The 19,787-nt window shown below is 46.1% G+C and overlaps 1 long non-coding RNA gene across 50 annotated transcripts in view; it reads right to left on the bottom strand.

Annotated features, from left to right (window-relative positions):
• The window catches only part of LOC109549452 (uncharacterized), a 396,771-nt gene that overhangs the window by 85,119 nt on the left and 291,865 nt on the right, over positions 1–19,787 (bottom strand). The gene's annotated exons all lie outside the window — the stretch shown is intronic.

Below are 19,787 nucleotides of genomic sequence, written 5' to 3'. Positions count from 1 at the left end.
CCGGTTGTGCCTCTGCTCTCTTCAGGGATTCGGCTTCCTTAAGAACAGGATATTACAACCCGACAGACAGAGACAGTGAGAGGACTCTTTTTCGAGAAATGGACGGAGCTTTTCCTGGACCTTCAATGTCATCCAGCAGAGTCCTGGGAGCTGCCAATTACCGGTCTGATGCAATGTTTGGGAAAGAGCCGCAGAGTACACATGACTCAACAGAATATTCTGATTTACATTCCTATCTCTTGGGAAGTTTCACTTATCAGCACCAACAAGTGCTGCTGGGTCGGTAAGAGCTCTGGGCTGAGTTTGTCATCGGAGAATTAAAAGGAATTAAAAAGACAAGAAGAGGTTGTGGGAAGGTGAGTATTTGAATCACTCTGGGACTTTCCTTTTTGGTTACATTCCAATCGGACAGACCCAAACCTGGAAGAGTTATTCTATTGCTCAATGTCAAAAACATTCGACTGGAATGCAGGACATGTGAACTTGGACACCCCCTGCAGCTTCCCTGTGTGGCCCAGTAGGCTGCATCCACTCTAAACACACTGGTCAGGAGAGCAGAGGCAGAGCCCAGGGCACATTTCATATAAAAAAGGCAGGGACCCAAAAGCTAAGCTCTCAACAGCATTCCTCCCCCTAGGCCTTTGTACCGACCCACAATACACTCTGATGAGCCCAGCAGAGATGGAAAAGGAGCCCTTGGGAACAGGTTGGCAGATTTTTTGGTCCTTAGAAGAAAGCAAGAATGTGAACTAACTTCCTCCTTCTCTGGGTTTATACTTGGCCATACGAGCCAGAAAAAAAACTTTTTGTTTGCAAAAAGAAAAAAACAAAACAAAAAAATCTGCTACAATCGCTTATTGCCAAAGAACTCTAAGAGCAACATATAAGGGCACCTAATTCCCCATTCTGCCCCCTGCCCGTGGACCCCTCCCACCTTGGCTTAAATAGTCAAGGGAGCAATCCTTGTCACACTAGTATAAATGAGAATGTAACTCAATGTATCCAAAAAACCCATTTAGACTCTGCAGCATGTTCCAGAGCTCAGTGCCCCAGCCGCTTGGCAGAACCTTCCAACTAACTATATACAAATCACAGCATCCTCCTTTCCACCTCTAAAACTAGTACAGAAAAAAAGGAAGGCATCACAAGCTCTGTGTCATCAGCAACAGAGAACAATGGAGTTGAGTGCAGGGTGCAGTGTGTGAGGGTCAGGGATACACAAGTTCTAGAAAATAAAAATAACCTAAATCAAATGCTTACCGTGAAAAGGCAGATGGCAAGAACTTGATGGCTGTATCCTATTTAATTTTCACAACAACCAATGAGGTATCTACAATACCTTTTCAGATTTGCCACTCCCTAGGACAGACTAGTCAAAATAGCCTTGGAAGTCCCCACTACACAGAAGGTGAAAACTTACTGCTAAAGAGGGGTGATTATCCAGGCCAGCTGTCACAGATGATGCAATCTTTCACATAGGACAGCAATTAGCTGAAATAAATCCCAAACCACTGTTACCCTCAATCCCTAATTGCCCATCTGGGTTTGTAGTTTTTGTCAACCAAAAAGACACTTGGAGTAGCAAGTGAAAGGGCTGTTCAAAGAAGATTTTAGAATGAAGTGAAGCGTCTCTTTTTGGAAGACTGACAGGTGGGCAAGATACCAGGCAGCCAGCCAAGGAGTGAGACTAAAGGCAGGATGTCCAGAATCGAGCTGGTTGCCCTTTAACCTCTGGAGCTGGGGAGAAGGGGGTGGGGGTGGGAGGGGTCACGAGATTGGACTGCGATAACACTGACCTCAAGACAGATCCCACTGCTGTTTTGGTTCTGGACTGACGGTGTGACACGGACATTTTATTTATGGAGGCGTCAGAATGCAGTGGCCTGGGCACCAGCCACCATGTTTCTCCCACACAGTCTATAAAACTCATTGTGTAAAGTCATTTCCCCCTTGTGGGAAAAAAAGGGTTGAACCAAATGATGGCATTCAAAGCCACGGTTATAATCTTTATCAAGTCATTCATGAGATATCTATCCCAAGATAAGGGCTGATCATATTGACATATCATCAATAGATAAAACAATGGGTCACACTGATATCTAGATTTATATTTTGAGAAGGCAATAAAAGAGTGTTTCAGATTCTCCCTTGCTTTGCCCAGAACGTAAAAACTAATGCCATTCTCACAATAGATGCCCCTTAAATAGAAAGATGCTTTGTCGTGGGTGGAAGAGAATGGTGATCACTGCGAAGTTAAACTTTAATATTGTTTACTGAGGCTTTAGGAAAATGGCCAAAAGGAAGTGGTCAGCATCCTATTCCTAGCACCCAGCACAGTGCAAATCACGTAGCAGTTGCTGAGTAAATCTTTGTTGAGTAAATCAGTGGCTCAAAGGAACTCAATTAGATGGAGTAAAAGGAGATCTTTCTCCAATGAATATTTGGGATTTTGTCCATTTAGGACAACTTGAGCCAGTCAATCCATCCAGGCCATGACTTGCATCCCCACAGTCTTGCCCCCTCATCCTATATTTCCTAGGTTGGTTAATGGTGCTTCCCCTCTATGAAATGCTCTTCTCCTACATTAGCCTGGCAAACTCCTACTCCTACTTTGAAAACCTTCTCAAATATTCCCTCTACTGGAAGTCTGTTCCTGCTGCAGCTCTAAGGACAACTGATGGCTTCCTCTTTTGTCTGCACTTTGATATATAGCACAGAGCACAGTGCCTGGCAAACAGAGCCACCTCAATACATTTTGATTAATAAGCAAATGAATAAATAAATGGTCAGCAAGAATACAGACAACTTGGGCTTCCCTGGTGGCACCGTGGTTGAGAATCTGCCTGCCAATGCAGGGGACACGGGTTCGAGCCCTGGTCTGAGAGGATCCCACATGCCGCAGAACAACTAGGCCCGTGCGCCACAACTACTGAGCCTGCGCATCTGGAGCCTGTGCTCCGCAACAACAGAGGCCGCGATAGTGAGACGCCCGCGCACCGCGATGAAGAGTGGGCCCCACTCGCCGCAACTAGAGAAAGCCCGTGCGCAGCAACGAAGACCCAACACAGCAAAAATAAATAAATTAATTAATAAACTCCTACCCCCAACATCTTTAAAAAAAAAAAATCCACTGTTGTTCCCTGCTTTAAAAAAAAAAAAATACAGACAACTGAAGTAAATCAGTCTACAGCAATTAGATTCCTACGATGTACAAGGCACTGTGCCCCTGCCTTTAGTTAGAATCACATTTCACAGAAAACGTCTTCGAGGAGGTGGGTAGGGGAAAAATCTAGAAAATGAAAATCCATGTAGCTTTTGTTGTACTCCCAACAACCTCAGACTATTTGGATTGAGCCCAATTAATAACATTCTCTAAAACTGAGTATCCAGAAGGGACATTAACGCCAATATCACCCCTTAAATATTAACCATGTTAAAGTACAGTATCCAACACCATCTCTGAAGGACATCTACTCACTCTCAAAAGAAAAGACAAAGCAGAAGCAACTACCTTCCTCCTCCGGAGACAGTATATGTTTTCAAATAATGTTGGTCATTTTCACAAGTCCCTTTGACTCATGGAATTTGTCATCCAGACACATATTTCCTCCTGGGCCTGTCCCATTTCCCCTTGGATGGGGAAGGATCATTCTAGCCAAAGGGGCCAAGTCCTTCAGGAGACAGATCTGGTCTAGGGTAATAACCTCCAAAGCAGAAGCCCAAGGACCAGAGCTAGAAGAAGTGGTGGCCATGCAGAAAAGTCAGAATATCAAGGGGCTTCCAGCCATTTCCAAATTCAGTGGGCATCCACCCCACACAGGAAAGTTGTGGGGAAGCAACGGAGACAGTGGGACCTCTTCTTCTCTTTGCCAGCATTTTATTCTCTTCATGAAAGTTCTGTGAACATTCAGGTCACAGAACATTCGTGCTTCTGGTGAGGAAGTATATATGTCTGAATACGTACATTTCAAATCCCCAGGAAAATGTCGTGAAGGGCACACATGAAACTTGTCACTGCGCCTTTCTCTGGAGGGATTGATGGGTGACCAAAAGGAATTTTTACTATCTACTCCAGATGCTCCTGCCTAGTTTGATTTTTCTTCAACACAAACACCTATCAATTTTGAAATTTTAAAAAATTAATAGGGCTTCCCTGGTGGCGCAGTGGTTGAGAGTCCACCTGCCGATGCAGGGGACACGGGTTCATGCCCCGGTCTGGGAAGATCCCACATGCCGCGGAGCGGCTGGGCCCGTGAGCCATGGCCGCTGAGCCTGTGTGTCCGGAGCCTGTGCTCCGCAACGGGAGAGGCCACAACAGTGAGAGGCCCATGTACCGCAAAGGAAAAAAAAAAAAATTAATGAAGTTGTCAAAATGGGGATAAATGGTCGGTTTGGGACGGTTTGACCTCAAAGGCTTTCTTTCTCCCTGGCAGCTCTGAGTTTCTGTTCTGTATGATTTTCCCACCCTAGTCATGGAGCCTCTGGGGGCACAGATTCTCTTGCATTTCAACATTTACCAGATCTCTTAGGAGGGAATGGGGGGCTCACAGGGAAGAGAAGATGCTGGCTCAAACTGGTCCCAGCACCGGGTTGAGTCTTTCATGATCTCATTTTGATCCTCCTAGAACCTCCAGAACCTATGTACTACTGGCTGCATTCTGAGGATGAAGTTCAGAGACTTCATTAACATGCTCGGGCCACACAGTGACAGAGCAGGAATTAGAACTCAGAACTGCCAGGCATCCCAGCTCCTGCTGCTGCAATGTGCTCCTCGCTCAGTTCTAATGGCCACCGTCCCTCAGCTTCTCCTAGGAGTCCTGGCCGGCCAATGACAGCCCCACTAGACCAGTCCTGGCCTCTCCACTCACCCACTCTCACATCAGAAGTCACTTTTTCCAGATGAGTTGAGAAGGAAAATGCAAAGCTCATGCATTTTACTACCCCTGGGGCTCCGGCGTGTGAAGCCAGTTTGATCAGCAACTTCTCACTACAAGGCTTATTCTTGGACTTCCTCATCGTTCATGGTATGATTTGAATGCCCAGGTTTCTCATCCACCTGTCTGCTCCATAATAAGTTCACTCATGTCCAAAAAAAAAAAAAAGAAAAGAAAAAGAACAAGTAGAGGATAGAGGAGACATGACCAGTATGAAAATGTCTGGGGGGTTTTAGTCAAAGTTGGTCCAGAATGAGTCAGCAGGGAGATGTGGATGACAGGAGAACAAATTTGAACTTTAGCAACATTAAAAGGACTAAAGTACCAAGAACGGAGAAAGTAATCAAGCTCCTTTATGTAGCACAAGGGCAAGTTTCTTGAGCCTCAGTTTCCTTGTTCGTGGAATGGAGCTCATGACAAAGAACAAGCAAGTAAATTGCTTAGCAGAGCACATAGGAATCCCTCCAGAAACAAAGCCATCTTTCTCATTTTCTCAACAACATTAAGAGAAGGTACTATTAGTCTATTTTACAAATTAGGAAACGAAGGTGACAAAGCGGCAGAAAATGACTAAGACCAGGTCTGCCTGACTCTGAAGTCCGTTTTCATGACCACTAAGCTGTACTTCCTCCTCCAATAGAAAATTTAGAACAAAAAGAAAATCCCCAGAATCTCATGACCCAGGAGATAAACGCTTTGACTCTTTTAAACACTTTTAGATTTTCTTCTGCACATTCGTAACTATTATTGTTCAAAGTCGAACAATAATACGTTCTATTTATAACTAGCTTTTTTACATTTGCCAGGACATATTATAACCCTACTTCCAGGTCAATAGACATTTATTCCTGTAGTCATTCTTGATGGCTCCTTAGTATCTGTTCATATGAACGGTGAACATGCTGTAATCTATTCAACCACCATCACCGGTATTTAAGTGGTTACGTTAAGTTTTTCACAAATGTAACCAACGCTGCAGTACGCACCCTTGTAGCTAAGTCTTTCTTTTAACTATTATTGTTAAGGTTGTATAGAAGCACTGGGGCTGGTTCTAGGTTAGCAATTGGGTGGATAATGAGACTTTATGCCCTGTTCCCTGAGAAAAGTATGGAGGGACTGACGGGTGTCATCCTACCTAGAGAGGTCAGACTCCAGAGGCAAGAGTGGGAACAGGACCACCGTCGTCCGATGGCTGGGGAGGTGCCTTTGGCACCGCGACTGAGCTTTCTCTAGTGATCTTGAGCGAGTAGGACCACAGGGCAGTAGAATTGCGCTGACTGTGCAAAAGCACTTCTCCACAAACTCAATTGTCAAAGGACGTGTTAATCAATCTGCCTCAAGAAATGACAAGTTCCCCAAGATGTAAGAAGCTCAGTTTCATGCTGACCTCCCCCATTCCTCAGGGATGTTATAGAAGAAAGTAATCAGTCCTCGTTTTAGGATTGCCTGAATTTGGAAAATCTAAACTCTATCTCTGACTTACCAACTTACAGTTAAAGTTGGGAACCTACTAAAAACCAGGCACTTTACAAACATATCTTGTTTAATTCACAGAGTGCTCTAATAAGGAATGGAGCGCAAGGAGATAAACTAACTTACTTCAATGAACACCACTGGTAAGTCCCAGGAATTCAAAGTTAGATTTTTCTGATACTAAAACCCTTGCAGTCAGATATAGTGATTAAAAGAAGATTAAAAGAATGGCTTTTAGAGGAAAATAGACTTGGGCTCAAGAATATTCCTTCACTTAATAATAAAGTTTGCATACTTTGTTCAGTAAAGTATTAATTCTTCTCTAAAACGAGCCCATCTGTGTTATCCATGAAGACTTTTGAGCTCCCCAGCTTCCTGAGATGAAGTCTGTAACACACTAATACACTTCATTCATTCATTCATTCACTGCTGGGCCCTGGACTAGGTGCCGTGACTGTAATAAATGACCAATATGGTGGTAGAGCCTGGCCTAATGGAGCTTCCAGCTTCGTGGAGAAGACAGATCCTAACATGGGACAATAGTCAAGGGTGGAGAGGCTACTGTAGGGAAAAGCAAGGTGCTGTGGGAACACATTGCAGGCACCTCACTTTGTCAAGGGGAGTGAAGGTAAGTTTCATAAATGGATGTTCTCTAAGCTGATCCCTACAGGAAGAGGAGGTGGTGACAGAGAACAAGGTACTGGGTGAGCAGAATTACTTAAGGGATAAGCATGAGGGAGTGAGAGGTCATGGTAAGGCTGGAAAGCTTACCATGAGCCCCTCAAGCTTACAGCAAGAGCCCCTGTAAGTTCAATTAGACTTCACCTTGAGGGCGATGGGGCTCCACAGTGCAGGGTTCGAGCCAAGAAGGAATAGAAAGAGACTGACATTCAGAGAGCTCACTGGGGTACATGAGTGGACTAAGGGGGGCAAGCCTGGAGGCAGAGGCTTCAGGGAGAGCTTCACTCCAGAGCACCCGGGTGCACAGAGATTTTCTTTCTGAATTCTGTGTAGAGCTTAACGTGTTCGTTTCCACTAGGATGTTAAAAGGCCAAACCAAGAAATATTTTGGTGTCAGACTCCTTTATCCTTCTTTGGTTCCACAATGCTTAAATCATAGCAATTCAGAAGACTCCCTTGGTAAACAGAGCAGAATGTTTCCAATTTCTGGTCCCAAAGGCACACCTCCACGGAGCCTCAGCCTCAAGCCAGTGCAGGAGACGGAGAGGGAGGGAAAGCTGGAAGAATCAGGAAAACCAGTTCTTAATAATAATAGGTCTCCTCCATCTAATAACAGCTCTGGTTCACAGAGCACTTTCACAGACATTCTCACAGTCAATGGGGAGTCGGGGGAGGAGGGAACCGGGCAATTAGCATTAGCCCCACCCTTTCAAATAGGCCCACTGGAGATTACAAAACCGGTGAGTAGTGGGGCTGGGAATGCAAGTTTTCTGACTCTCACTTCACTGCCTCAGCTCCCTCCCTTAGAGCTATTTTTTGGAAGGTGAGAATGGTTGTTCAACAGCGTCTGTGTGCCCATTACCTCCTAACAATGGGGAAGTCAAGGCTAGGAAAGGACGCCTGGGTGGATGGGGCACAAAACAGGACAGTTTTGAATGCCATGGGCAGGGGATACTAATAAGGAAGCGTGCTCTCAGTGTGTGTCCGGGCTGGAGGCGAGCTGGGTGTACCAGAGGCAGGAAAACGCTAGCATGTGTCTATGCCCAATGGGATTACGTTAGGGCGAGGAATGGGGAAAGGAAAGAAGAGTAGGAACTCCACACAAGAGTCAGGGGCTGCTGGACGGATGAGCCCTTCAGCAGGGTCTGAAAGACCATCTGGAAGGCAGGAAGCAAAAGCAAATTCCACAAACAGCCCCACCGTTTTTGAGCAAAGGGCATTCAGGTAAAGGGTGCTCGTTCTGGCGCTTGTTCGGGTCACCAAAGAGCTGATATGAAGCAAGACCCGAGGCTCTGTGTCTGGACAACCCGGTTGAAATCCACAGAGCAGAAACTAGCTCACGTGGCCCCGCCAGCCCTGGGGTCTGGCAGCTGACCAGGAAGCTGTGAAAGGTTCCTGTTTGGGGAGCAGTTGAGCCGTGTCCCTCCCACCCCCAGAGAACCACAGAAAGGAATTTTGCAAGGCTGATCCACAAACAGCCACCTAGGAAGGAAGGAGGGAATGGTTTCCCAGGATCCTGCTGGAGACCCACATCAAAATGGCCCTGTGGACAACATTCTGAAGTGGGGCAATTCAGGGCACATGCATGTCAACCCACAGGCACCCTAGGCACTTCCTGCAGACCTACCATACCCCAAATCCTATGCAAAACCCTTTATGTTTAACCCCATTCAATCCTTACAACACCCCTGTTCTGTGTTGAGGAAACCGAAGCCCAGAGTGGGTTAGCAATCTGTTCAAGGTCGCATAGGTAATGAACTGCAAAACTGAGATTTTCTGGGAGGTCTAGAAGCTCAGAACCCATGTCCTTTCCACTCCCCACAAAACCTTGTGAGTTTGTGTGCTTGAAATAGCACAGCAGGGAGAGGAGAGGAAGGGGATGTGCAGCAGGGTGGACACTGTGTCTTAAGCCACCACCCTGACTCACTCCCCTTAATAAGCATCTAATGACAGCTGAAGTGTCTGCCTTGGGGGAGTGGGGTTTCTAGAATAGTACTGCGGAGGGGAATCCAGACTGGTTGTGACTGGGGCATGAATCAGCATGGTGACTTCCAGGTTAAAGAGGAAGCCTTAATTAACAGCAGCCCCAGATGCAAAAAGAACAGTGTCAAGGCTTTCTGACAAGCTTAGGACCCAAAGGGACTATATCTTGGTTTCCTGTTTCCAACTCCAGCCTTATTTCAAACCACTTCCTAAGATGCAAACTGTTCGTAACCAAGCCTTCCTACAGTTCACCAATATGAGGACCCCCATTCAGCCTCTGCTCTTTCATCCTGCAATGGTCTCCACTGGGAACGCTCTAGACCTCTCCTCTGCCTCTCTAAATCTGACCCATATTGCCCGGGGTCGGGGTGGAAGATAAATTAGAAGTTTGGAATTAACATACACACACTACTGTATAAAAAATAAGCAACAAGGACCTACTGTAGAGCACGGGGAGCTCTACTCAACATCTTATAATAACCTAAAGTGGAACACATATGTGTGTATGTGTTTTATATATATAACTGAATCGCTTTGCTGTACACTTGAAACTAACACAACATTGTAAATTAACTAAACTTCAATTAAAAAAGAAAAAAAAGCTGAACCCAAGTCTTCCTTTCCACAAGCTCTAGCAGACCTAGCCTAGTACAGAAGAGTGAGTCCTCTAGAGTGATTCATTTGGACAACATCTGTTAAGCATCTGCAATTCCTGGGCACCATGGAAAATATTAGGATGCAGTGAAGGAAGACTGTCCCTGCCCTCTTTGCCTAACAGGAAGGGGAAATACATGGCAACAGAGCTAATAAGAACAACAATAAGAGCTTGGAAGATGCTTCAATGTTACAAAATGCTTAACTTTTCTGGGTTACGGAGGGTTCAGGAAGCCTTCCAGAAGGAGGCAGCACCCCAAAGATGTTTTGAATGGTGGGTGAGATAAAGGAAAAACCTTTTACTCAAGGATTCAAGAGATCTGTGTTCTAGGTAACACTCTACTTCTGTCTGTGCTGACCTGGAGCAGGTCATCCCACCTCTGAAACTCATGAAGGGGTCGGACTGGCACAGCAGCCAACATCTCACTTGCTTGAGCTCTGGTCTCCATACTGACTGACCGCCTAATTATTGCTCATCTCACATCTTGCATCTCCAAGTCTCTATTTCCTTGTATGTAAAATGGAGATGCTAATAACCAAACCTCGGGACTCTAGAAAATTCAACAGAAGAATGTATGGGAAAGTGCTTCGGAACTGTTAATATGCTGTGTACTGGAAGAGACTGTGTGGCTGTAGGTCATTTCTCCACTGGATGAAGCTTCTCTATGTCTTCTTCAGGGGGTCTAGTTCAAGGATGGACACACCATATAAGCATCATAACACCTGCTGAATTGAGCCATATTTTTCACATGCACACACACACACACACACACACACACACACACACACACACACACACATTGCTATCCCTGAATCTCAGAATATTTTCCTCCTTCACTCCTATAAAAACTCTGTCCAAACCTCACTCTACCCAAATCCCCAGCAGCATCAATCCCACCATAGGACACTTTAATTCATCCCTTCCTTTTGGTATTAATTACAGTAATTGACTCGCTTCTCTCCTCCTCACCATGACTCAGCCACCTGCCTACCACGTGTGAGCACCATTTGGGGGTCCTACCTTCTGAGTGTCCCTTGAGGCATCTCAGACCTCCCGTCCTTGCCGGTGTACGTGGTTGGTGAAGCTGCCGTGATCATCACAACCACTTACTGAACACGTGCTCTGTGATCAGGCTCTGTGACAGCCTCTCACTGACCCTCACAACAGCTCTATGAGATGGGAATTGGGATTCCCACTTGACTAATAGTAATTGCTGTCACAGAATGAACTCTTATGATGTGCCAGGCGCTGTACCAAGTGTCTTATAAATATAAACTCATTTTAATCTTGGCTACAATATGATGAGCAGCTGTGTTTTTAGTTCCATTTTACAGGCAAGGATACCAAGGCACAGGGAGGTTAAGTAATCTTCTCAAAGTCACAAATTTAGCAACTGAGGAGCTGGGATTCAAACCTGGGACTCTGACGCAAAGTCATTCTGTAACGTGGCCAATTAGACGAGACCTGACAGTGACCTAAAGGCAAGGTTCACAGTAACAAGATAGACATTGTTCCTGGGTCACACTGAAGGCTGCAGCTTATTTGGGGACAGCTATCTCTCTGGGGTCTGACTTTGTCCCTTCTTTGCCCTGATGTGGCTTCAAGGTCACCTCACTAAGGAGGCCTTTTGTTTCTTTGTCACAAGCTGCTAATTCCAGATAGTTATAAAAGGCAGGGAGCAGATGTCAGCCACATGCGTACCTCTGCAGCCCAGTTGGACACCACTCCGTACTCCACTTGTTCCTTTCCACCTGCCTCTGATTGCAGAAAGGCCGTAAGTCAGTTTCAAATGCACGCGACGGCCTCAGCCCCTTATCAAATGCTGAGTAAGTGTCACTGTAACCAGTAGCTGTAAAAAAGTATGTATTTTATAAACTTATATTAGAGAGATCCTTAATATGACAGACTCTCTTAGCAGTTTGCCAAAACCTGTTACCTCCTCTTCCTGGGCACACAGGACGACATTTCCCAATCTTCCTGGCAGTTGGTTTTGGTCATGTGACCAGGCTATAGCCAATAGGAACTGAGATGATATGATACACAATGCTTCCTTGTCTGGCCCCTAAGAACCTTCCTTGGATGCTCTCCTCCATGCTCTTTTTGCTTCCAGGTGACTGGGATAGGGGTCAGCGTGATCTTGGAAGCCATGGGATGTGGATGGCATGTAGATGGACGTAGACTCAGAGTCTCTGAATGCCCACGTGGAGCAGATTTCCAAGCTGTCGCTCCTGGGAATCACCCTGACACATACTCAAATCCTATACTTCTTAAAATGCATTATATTTACTTGTTCATGAATATCTTTACCCAGTAGAGCATAAACTCATTGAGGACAGGCATATTTAGATCCTCATTGCCTAGTAAAGCACCTGGCAAAAAGTGGTACCCAATAAAGGCTTATTGAGTTATCAATATCAGATGACTATTAAATTCATGAGCTGCTTCTTGTTTTTGTGTATTCTTCTTGGTTTTGTTTTGTTTTGTCCATAACCCTGACTGGGGAGGTGTTCTTGGGAGAATACAATAACTATCTCATACCCACAGGCAGATGCCTAAATTTCATCCTTAGAGTATCCTCACTTTGATGTAAAAATTCGAACTCTCCTTACATACAAAGTGACCTGAAACAGTAATGCTTTAAGCGATTGAGTCATTGATACCTCTGTGTGAAAGAGAAACCAGAGTCACTTTCGTAGAGGACCAGAGAGAATTGAAGACCCTTAAAGAAAGAGAGGTTTCTACTTCCAGCCAAATAGGAGTAACAGCGATAGGATTTGCTTTTCCACCTGAAATAAGCAAAAAGCAGACAATGAAATAATGATTCACAGAACACTGGACATCAGGCAATGGGCACGATACCTGAAAGCTGGTGTGGAAATAAAGAATATTGGCCAAGGAGGCAAAAGACCTGGGTTCTAGCTCAAGTGAGCCCCACAATCGCCCCAACTTACCGCCTTCAGAAAATTTCCAGGCCTCAGCACAGGAAGGAGGAACTCAGTCAGAGCCTGGCAACCAGGGTGAGTTGAAGAGATGAAGCTGGAAGTCCAGTAGAACAACGTGGCTAGAACTCACAGAACCCAGAACCAGACAGGAGAGAGCTGCTCAAAAAGACATCTTCCGAAGTCCGCACTGTACACTTATTTGAATGGTTAAAATGAAGAAGACTGACCATAGCAAGGGCTGGCAGGGATGCTGAGGAACCGGAACTCTCTTCCATGCTGATGGAAATGTCAATGGTATGAACACTTTGGAAAACAAAGTGTTTGGCAGCGTTTTTAAAAGGTATCCGTATTCCTACCATATGACCCAGCCATTCTACTCCTAGATATTGTCACAAGAGAAGTGAAAGCCTATGTCCAACAAAGACTTGTGCAAGAATGTTTGTAGCAGCTCTGTCTGAGATAACCAAACATTGGAAACAGCCCTTATGTCCATCAACAGGTAAATGGATACAGACACTGAGATACAGCCCTATGATGGAATACCACACAGCAGTAAAAAGGAACAAGTGATTGATATATGCGACAACGTGGGTGAATCTCAAACTAATTATGCTGGTCGAAAGAAGCCACACATACGAAAGGGCATATAGTGATTAACTCCATTCACATGAAATTCTAAGCGATGAAAACTAATGTACAGCAACAGAAAGCAGACCATTCGTTGCCTCAGGGATACGTGGGGAGGGAGGGGCACACAGGTAGGGGTGGGAGGAAGGGATTATAAAGGGACACAAGAAAACTTTTGGGGCGATTGATATGTTCATTATCTTCATTGTCTTGATGTAGAGAGGTTTACATGGGTGTAAATACGTATGTCAAAACAGACTGTATACTTTAAATCTGTCAGTTATACATAGATAAAGTCGGGTTTGGTTTTTTTTTAAAGAAAACAGAGATGTAGATGTCAGTAATAATGAAAGCTCCTCAGTCTTGCATAAAATGAGCTCTAAGAGACATATCTGCCCTGTGATTCAGTTATCCCAGGAAAAGTCTCATTCAAGCGTTTGCTGGGACCTCCCCAGAGGTGGCTGATATAGAAGAAAAGAATATTAAGCAAGAAAAAAAAAAAGGCCTGGTTTCTAGCTCAGACCCCCTTTTACACACTGTGTGTCTTCGCGTGGAAATGCTGTCATGAGTTGATGGGGCAGGGGCCAAGCTTTCATCGTGGGAGGCAGCAAGACATAACAGAAGAGCAGGGCTTTGCAACCTAGATTCACCGGGATTGGTTCTTCTACCTTGTCATGGAAGAGAAACGACATAAAAGGGTGTACAAAGCCTAAGTGCACAGTGATGAATTTTCACACCCTGAGCCCCCTCTCCCAAGTGACCCGCATCCAGACCGAGGGTCAGAACATCATCAGGACCCCAGGAGCCCTCCTCGTACTCCCTGTCAATCACTACATCCACCCAACAAACCTCGACTGGATTTCCACTTCCTCCCCATTAGCTGTGTGTCTTCTGGTACATTTTCTCATCTATAAAGTGGAGTTAATAGTGCTAATTTACAAGTTTTATTTGTTAATGAAAGAAGAAAATGAAATAACATGTTTAAATCACCTAGCCCAAGGCCTAACACGTCAGAGGTGTTTCATACCTAGGAGCTCCCTTCCCGAGAAGAAGCTTGGAAGGGCCGGATCCCAAGGGGCAGGGGAGACTGAGTGGGGAATGCCTTAGCAGTACAGCCCTGGGTGAGTCACTTAGCCTTGCTGGGCCTCTGTCTCCTGTCCTGCACAATGAAGGCCCCATAGATGCTGGGCTCAACATCACACCCCTCCAGGGCACCTTGCTCCGAATGCAAGGATGGAATAAGACATGGCCTTTGCTCCTAGTCCTGATCAGCCATGAGTGGGAACCCAGTTTCTGTGCAATGGTGTAAATAGACGTGAATGCACCAACGGGGAGACCAGCGTCCCCTTTATCTGACTGCTCATCACATACACCAGAAAGCTTTTAAAACCAGAGTGTCGCCCCCTCAGCCTCCCAAATCAGAATGTGGATGTGTTGCTAACCCCAGGGGATTCTGGTGCTAACGGTCTACAGGGTGCACGTGGGAACCGCTAGCGAAGGAGTTCCAGTGAAAGCTGTGCTGAGCCCAGGACATACAAGTAAACCATTGCTTTTTAAAATACATCTCTAAGACCAATTTGCTTCCTCTTCATTTGCCTCTTCCCCCTAACACGTGCCAAAAGCGCACTCTCACTAGTTAAGAATGTCCAGGTGTTTGAGCTCCAATCAAGCAATTCACTTCTTCTTTCAAACCAGGGTCTGAGTTGCCATCTCTACTGAACATGGGCTATCAGGAATGATTTCCCTGGGTTTTTTTTTTGTTTTTTTTTTTTTTGGCCGTACCACGCGCCATGTGGGATCTTAGTTCCCTGACCAGGGATCGAACCCGCACCCCCTGCGTTGGAAGTGCGGAGTCTTAACCACTGGACCGCCAGGGAAATCCCGATGATTTCCCTGGTTCTGACAGCACCTGATGGTGAGGTGACAAGTCAGTCCCAGGGCCTCCTCTGAACAAACAGCCACCCAGCATGGAGAACAAACTGTTCTGTCAACCGGCAACCAGCACGGATGACACCTACGCCTGTGGTCACGGTGCTGATGGTGAGTGACACCCATCATTGTGGATGTCTATAAGAGCCTTCCCAAAGAACGGACCTCTGCATTCCATTTCCAGCCACAATTTGTGCAAAATAAAGATTAATAATTAATAATAGTAGTAGCAATAGCTAGCATTCACAAGGCATAGACCATATACCCAGAAATCCTTGGGCACTTTGCATATGTTATTTCATTTAATCTGTGTTACAGATTGAATTATTGGTCTCAATTCTTTATCCCTTTTTTTTTTTTTTTTGCTCTTATCCATGCCCTTTGCCAGGTGACTTTTTAGTTCTTCTCCCTAAAGATGGAGTGTACTTCCCTACTCCTTCCCCTCAGACAAGTCTAGACTAAGTCAGCCAACCCACAGACATACGAGTAAGAAAGGTGGTTGTGAGCTGGAGTCACCAAGTATTGGGGTGATCTGTTACATAGCAACAACTAACCAATTCAGTCCCCTAGAATGGACCAGGATCCAGTTCTGAGTGACTTGGAAGGTTTTCCCCCCTCCCAGCTGCCATTCCATAAAATTTCTGTCCCATTACATCACAGATCAGTGGGGGATTCTGGTCCAGGCTGTAATCTCATCTCATATGCAAATGTAATGATATCTGCAAAAGGAAAACCCCATAAAATACTCACTGCTAAAATGATGTTGGATATAACTGAATCTTGCTTTGATTCAGAGGCACCTCAGCATTCTGATGGCTCAAGGCCATTCATACAAACAGCAGGTGTGGAAATATTCAAGGTATGTCATGGTTCTTACGTATCTAAATTTCTTGTTGAAACCATACGGTATGTGACAGAAAGAGAGATAACCAGGCCTCATTTGCCTCCTGTCAGAAGTATACAGCCCCAATAACATAGCATTCTTGCCTGAAAATCAAACCTGAATCCACTCAAGTGCCTAAGTACCATTTACAGAAAACAGAGTAAACCACAGGGATGCAACCTGAAAATCTCAGACAAAGCAGACAGCTCAGTTTATTCAATAAACAAAGTGTGAGGAAAGGGGGATGCTATGGGCTGAATCGTGTCCCCTCTAAAACTCGTACGTTGAAGCCCTAACACCAAGTACTTCTGAATAGGACTACCTTTGGAGACAGAGTCTTTAAAGAGGTAGTTAAGTTAAAATGAGGTCATTAGGGTTGACCCTAATCCACTATGGCTAGTGTCCTTAGGAGACATTAGGACACACAGGTACAAAGGGAAAAAACCATGTGAAGATAGGAGATGACGGCCATCTACAAGACATGGTGAAAGACCTCAGAACAAACCAAACTGCCAACACCTTCATCATGGACATCTAGTCTCCAGAACTGTGAGAAAATAACTTTCTGCTGTTTAAGCACCTCTCCCACCCCAACTCACCCACCTGTGGTACTTTGTTACAGCAGCCCTGGCTAACTAACACGGAAGAGGAGACTCCATGATGGAAAGAAAACTAAGAGACATATCAACCAACTGCAAAGGATGGATTTCATTTAAATAATGATTCAAACAAAAAACTGAATCCCACACACATATTTGTTGAGCACATAATAGGTTCTCAATAAATATTCAAATGAATGAATTCATGTTTGTCCCTTATCTCCAGAGCTGGTGCTTGGTGCCTTTTTATGGAACTGAAATCAGCCTCCAGTGATTTCCACGACTGGTCTTTCATCCCAATTTCTGATATCACCCAGAAAAAATCTTTCCTCCCTTCCCAATGTGAACCATTTTCTGTGAGCTGTGCATCTCCTCTTTCCTACCCTCAACACCCTTGCTCCTTCACCTGTTTCCATCTCTGGCCACCAGACCCTCCCCCATCAACATGCTGGCCACTCACCCCAGCCAGCCCAGGTCCTACTCCTTTCTCAGGAACTTGCTGCTCCCTTTGCCAGAGACCATTCTGGCCCCAGGTATCTGCCCAGCCTACGCCTTCATGTTTTTCGGGTCTCTTCCCAAATGGTGCCTCGTCAAAGTGGTTTTCCTGACCTTCCCTGCTAAAAAGAGCATCCCCAGCCTCTCTAGTCCTTCTGCCTTTAGCCTGTGTTGCTGCTTTTATTTTGGCCGCGTCATCCATGCAGCATGTGGGATCTTTGTTCCCCAACCTGAGATAGAACCCGTGCCCCCTGCAGTGAAAGTGCAGAGACTTAACCATTGGACCGCCAGGGAAGTCCCACTGCTTTTCCTACAGCACACAATATATACACTTATTTACAGCTTTCCTTTCCGTCCACTAAACCGCAAGCTCCCTGAGAGCAAGGATTCTGTGAACTCCCGCTGCATCCCCAGTACTTAGGACAGACTCTGTCGCATGGCAGGGGTTCCATCAATAGTTCTGAATGAATAAGTAAATGACAGCTGTTGTTAAAGTGGGACTTTCTGGTTCCCGTGACAAATATCTTTTCTTATTTTCCTTCTTCCCTTTAAACGGACTCAGCAAGGAGCCTAGCAAAGGAAGCTCTGTCAGCTGGCCACACTGCCCCTTCAGCACCCCCCTCCCTCCAGACTGCCCAGGCTGCAGCTGGACAAGCCGGCAGCCACTCTGCAGCCATCTGCAGACCTCCAGGTCTGGGGCAGCTCGGCCATGGAGACAGCAGGGCTCCATGGGGACACATGATTCAGGCAGACTCACACCACCAGGACACATGCGACTTTCTCCTGCTGAGATTGCTTCTTTGCATCTGCCCATGTGTACTTTGGCTTGCAAAGCCTCTGTTTACAAATCTGGGTCAAAGAAGGACAGGAATCCCAACAACATGTGATTTGCAGGAGCCGGCCATTGCCTCCCGTTCCTGCTTTTTCCTCATAAGAAGGCAGTGCGTAGAAATGTTGTCATCAGTTTGACTTTGAAGCCACACAGACCCAGTTCATGTCCAGCTGTCATCTTTATTTACCATCCTTGTGACTTTGGACAAGTCACGTAACCTCTGTGAGCCTCGGTTTTTTCCATCTTTTAAAGGAAGGTAATGATGCACACTTGTTATCAGAATTATAACCAACATATTAAAGACAGCTGTCCATGGAAGTCCTTCAGAAATTTGACATTGTTATTTACATTTCCAGTGTGTCATTTCAGGCAGAATCCTGGAGTTGTCCTGGACTCCACTCTCTCCCCAGAACAACTGACCACCACTGGAACCATTCTACCTCTTAGTATATCACGAATCCATCTACTTCTCCCTCTCCCTGTGAGGGTCCCCACAGAAGACTGGTCGTTACAAGAACAGACTCAGGAGCTGTCAGCCTGGAATTTTAACCATGTCTCCATCACTCTCTAGCTGGGTGATCTGGAGCAAGTTACTTCTCTTCCGTGGGACTCAGTTTCTGAATCCGCCAAATGGGGATGACAATGCTAGCCGCGGAGCAAACGCTGTTGATGGACTGCTTTAAAGCCTCTCCCCACCCCCTTCCCCTCCCGCCTCATTGCCACCTTCCCTGTGGGAACTTGGAACCCAAATCTCAAAGTTCCCAGCCCTCCTTGTAGCCAGGGGTGTGTGTGTGTCTCCTTCTGGCCCAAGAGATACAAGCCAAAGTCGGCCAGTAAGTGCTGACAGAGCTTGGGATTGAAATGATCATATTGCTGTCAATGCTTAGGAACAGGCTTGGCAAGCGGTGCATAAATGCTTGGGGTATGAAGGTAGAAAGGGAGAAATTGTGCATGAGTCAGAATTCAGCAAGAGGGATGAGGTGAGGGCTGGGGCGCTAGGAGAAGGCTTCAGGGCGGTGGATGGTTCTAGAAGAGAGGATAAGAGGAGGGTGGACACAGGACGCAGGCTTTGTCCAGGAGAGGAAGAGCATGTGTTCAGGCATACTTGAGCTCTGGGCCTGGACACTCCCACCCCAAGCTGCCCCAGGACATCTCAGAAGAAGCCTGTCCCTCGAGGGAAGCCAATGAAAGGGTCGACTCCAGGGACCCACCATTCATCATCAGACTTTGAGTGCTGATGAGCTGGTCTCCACATCGCCTGGTTTACAGAGAGAGCATTCCAGTCGCCGTAGTGAACAGTGTCTTTCATCTACACTGCCCGGCAGCCTGCTAGCCAGACAGGGCAAAGCTTTGTGGGTAGCCCCAGGGCAGAGGGCTGCAAACAGCAAGGTCCCCTGGGCTGGCCTGGAAGAGCAGTAGTAACCAGAGCCCCACTCGGGAGGTGGGAGAGGGGGATGGGAAGCAAACAACACTGAACCCAGGCCCTGTGATGGCATGGAGGTCATGGGCAGCAAAAAGAGAAGAGGAAAGTTCCCCATGAAGGGATCTGCTCTGGCCAAAGAGACCTCTCCTCACTTTCCTGATTCTGGGGGGGTGCCTCCCATTCACCCAGCCACCCACGGGCTAGAACTACAGATCCTGGGGGAGAAGCCAGTGAACAACCAGGGGGGAACTATTCCCCTGAAAGTGTGGCTCTGAGATACTCCACCGGGGTGACTCATCACTGTGCAGAGGGTGTGTCCAGAGGCTGAGGC

This window comes from Tursiops truncatus, chromosome 17 (genome assembly GCF_011762595.2).
Source record: "Tursiops truncatus isolate mTurTru1 chromosome 17, mTurTru1.mat.Y, whole genome shotgun sequence".
Classification (NCBI taxonomy): Eukaryota; Metazoa; Chordata; class Mammalia; order Artiodactyla; family Delphinidae; genus Tursiops; species Tursiops truncatus.
Note: the sequence above shows the minus strand (reverse complement) of the source record. Positions and strands in the feature narration are given on the sequence as shown.